Source organism: Hyaena hyaena, unplaced genomic scaffold, assembly GCF_003009895.1.
Source record: "Hyaena hyaena isolate Hyena2069 unplaced genomic scaffold, ASM300989v1 scaffold_47, whole genome shotgun sequence".
In the NCBI taxonomy this organism is placed as follows: Eukaryota; Metazoa; Chordata; class Mammalia; order Carnivora; family Hyaenidae; genus Hyaena; species Hyaena hyaena.
In genome coordinates, this window is record NW_024080679.1 from 4,517,078 (window position 1) to 4,520,038 (window position 2,961).

Here is a 2,961-nt window from a genome sequence, read left to right on the forward strand (position 1 = left end):
CGCCTGAAGCACTTAAGAAAGCAGACGGAGTCCTGGTTGGCGAGGAGAGGCCATTGGGAATCCAGTGCATGTGTATGTACACCCTGGGGACACTGGCTGAACATGGTCAGTGAGGGCTGCTCTAAGTTACATCACCTGAAAGAAAGGTGTGTGTGTGTGTGTGTGCATGCATGCAGTATGTATAATGGGCTTCACAAATACACAACATTAGCTAGATAGCTTTTGAGATGCATACGCGAACTGTGTGCCTGGGCTGTATTAATTTAGCCTTCCCTAGAAATGCCTGGAAAATAATAGGCATTCAATGAGTCATTGTGGAATAGATGAAGATTAAATTTTGAGGTCCTTGGTTTTTTATTGAGGCCAGTATGAGAATGAAGCATGTCTCTTCAGCTACGATAAAGCTGGCCGTGAAGATATGATCCATCAATGGGGAGGAAAGAGCATTTTGGATTTGAACCCCAGCTCCACCCCAACTAGTTGTGTGACTTTAGCCAGCTATGTAACCTGTTGGTATATCCATTTTATAACTGATAGAAATGGTGAGAAAGGTTTAAATGAAATCATGCATGTCTACTGCCTAACATGGTTTCCATAAATATTACCTTACTTTTCCTTCCAAATTCTTTTATTTAAAGATCCAGGTAACACATTTCACTAAGAATATAGGGATAAGAAGGTGGTCTTTCCTTATGCCTGATATGGGTCCTCCTTGTAACAGAGAATTAGGATATTCTAATTCACCTCTGCTCTAGCTGGGAAGAAATTTAGCACCAAGCTAAATGGTAAATTGCAGTTTATCATTTGTTGATGTTTTCTGGAAGCCTCCTCAACCCCTTCCCCTAAAAAGTTGGAAATAACAAACAGAAAGCTAAGCAGGAAGGGTGGGGAGAAAGTGGGTGATATAGAAGCAGATGTTCTGGCAACAGCCCATCTGGACCCTTCAGGAGGACCCCTTGACTCATTAGGAAAGAGACCTAAGATTTGTGTGTCATGGAGTCAGGGTCTGGCACATGCTCTAGCATCAAGTTTGGGGCTAATGGATGTGAGCATGGTGGTGTGTTCTGGTTAGCTCCAGAAAATTCTGATACATTCTAATATTTCCTGGAATGAGATCATCAGGGATAGGGAAGCCTAGGCTATGAAAACCCATTATGTGACAATAGAGATGAGAATGGCCCCTGTCCTGGCAGGGAGTCCTCTTTGGTGAACACTGGCCATGTGGCCTAATTAAAGTTTGTCCTTCCTCTGTCTAGATGGGAGTTCAAGTTATCTGGAGGGGGATATGCCCTAAAAACTTGATTTTTTAATTCCATTTTTAAAATCTGAAGTTTGTGTAGTATACTTTATATATGTCCCTGACTCTCAACTTGTTAGAAAATGCCTGTCCAGAGAAGAGTATCCTAAAGAAGAAGAAATGCCAGCAAAATTGGCTGTAAGGAAAGGTCAGAGAGACGTGGCCCCGTGGAGGCAAGGATGGAGAGCAGTTCAAGGAGATGCCCGCAGCACCAAGTGCTACTAAGTCATCAGTGAGAATGAGGACCCATCTCTGTAAGTCCAGTTCTACTTTCCAAAGATACCCACTTCATGGGAGAAAAACCTGGTCCCCGAGTTACAACAAAATCATTCTGTGGAATGTAGCACATTACAAAACTCACACATTTTAAACCAACCATTTCACGGTACAAGAGTCATAGTGTCCACAACTGTGTGTCAGCATAATTCTCGTGCTTTTAAAATTTGGCACAATGACCATATATCCAAAGGGAGAAAAATGATGGCTTTAATGGCATAAATGAACGAAACCCCTTTTGTGTTCTACCACATTTCCTTCTGTTTCTAAGACAGTGGCTGGCCAGCCCTCTACTGCCTCCTCATTGTCTGTCGTTTGAGGGACTCTGGAAGAACAGAGAAGGTTGGACTTTGGTGACAGAGTCTGAGACTCATCTACTAAATATGCCTTTTATTAGCTGTATGTTCGCAGTCATTTATCTTAGATGACCGGCAATTTTTTCATCTGTGAAAGGGAGATAATAATTCATGGCTCTTAAGATAGAGACTTAAGCAGACTAATGAGTGCAGCTAGTATCGTGTCTGGCACAAAATAAGTGCTCAGAAATACTAGTTCCCTTCCACCTTTCCTTCTTACTGTTTAAAAGTAAGCACTTTGATCTGGGTTGAAGAAAGGAATGAGCCACAGGAAAACAGTTAATGGAAAAGCGTGTCTTCTTATGACACAGAGGCAGGAAATGAAATAGACCTGAAAATCTCATAATTATACCTTACGATGATAATAGTGGCAAAGTTAGCATTTTCTGAATACTTACTATGTGCCAGACACTGGTCTAAGTGTTCTACGTATCTAACTCTTCTCTTTTAATCTTTATAACAAGACCATGAGGTAGGTACAGCCATTATTCCCATTCTGCATATGAGAAAACGGGCCCTCATGGAGTTATTTAGTTAGAAAGGGGCAGAGCCAGAACTGGACCTAAGCAGGTTCATTTCCTGGGAAGGAGCCCCTGAGACAGATTTGAGACGTGTTCCTGGGATTTGCCTGGGTGCAGGAGGCACAAATGGGCAGAGAGAAGCCGGGCCGTGATACAGCGGTGACAGAGGTCTCAGCCAATTCCCAGGAGCCAGGACCCTTTGGAGATGTCCCAAACTGAGCCGAGGAAGGTGGAGTCTTTGTACTCTATTGACCAGGTATTAAATGCAGCTGCCTTCGGGAAGGAGGATATGGCTTCGAGAAAAGCGGCTCGCTAAAGCACTTCCTGGAGAAAGACCCAACTGAGAGGTGCCAACAGCCCGGTAACGAGGCTCCTGGTATCCACTATAGTCACCCTTTGCCCCACGAAGATGTACTTGCTTTGACGACATGCTGGGAGCAGCTCTTCCAGGATTCTGGAGGGAACTTGGAAACATGAGTGTGACAAACCACAAGCCCTGATATTGCAGCTG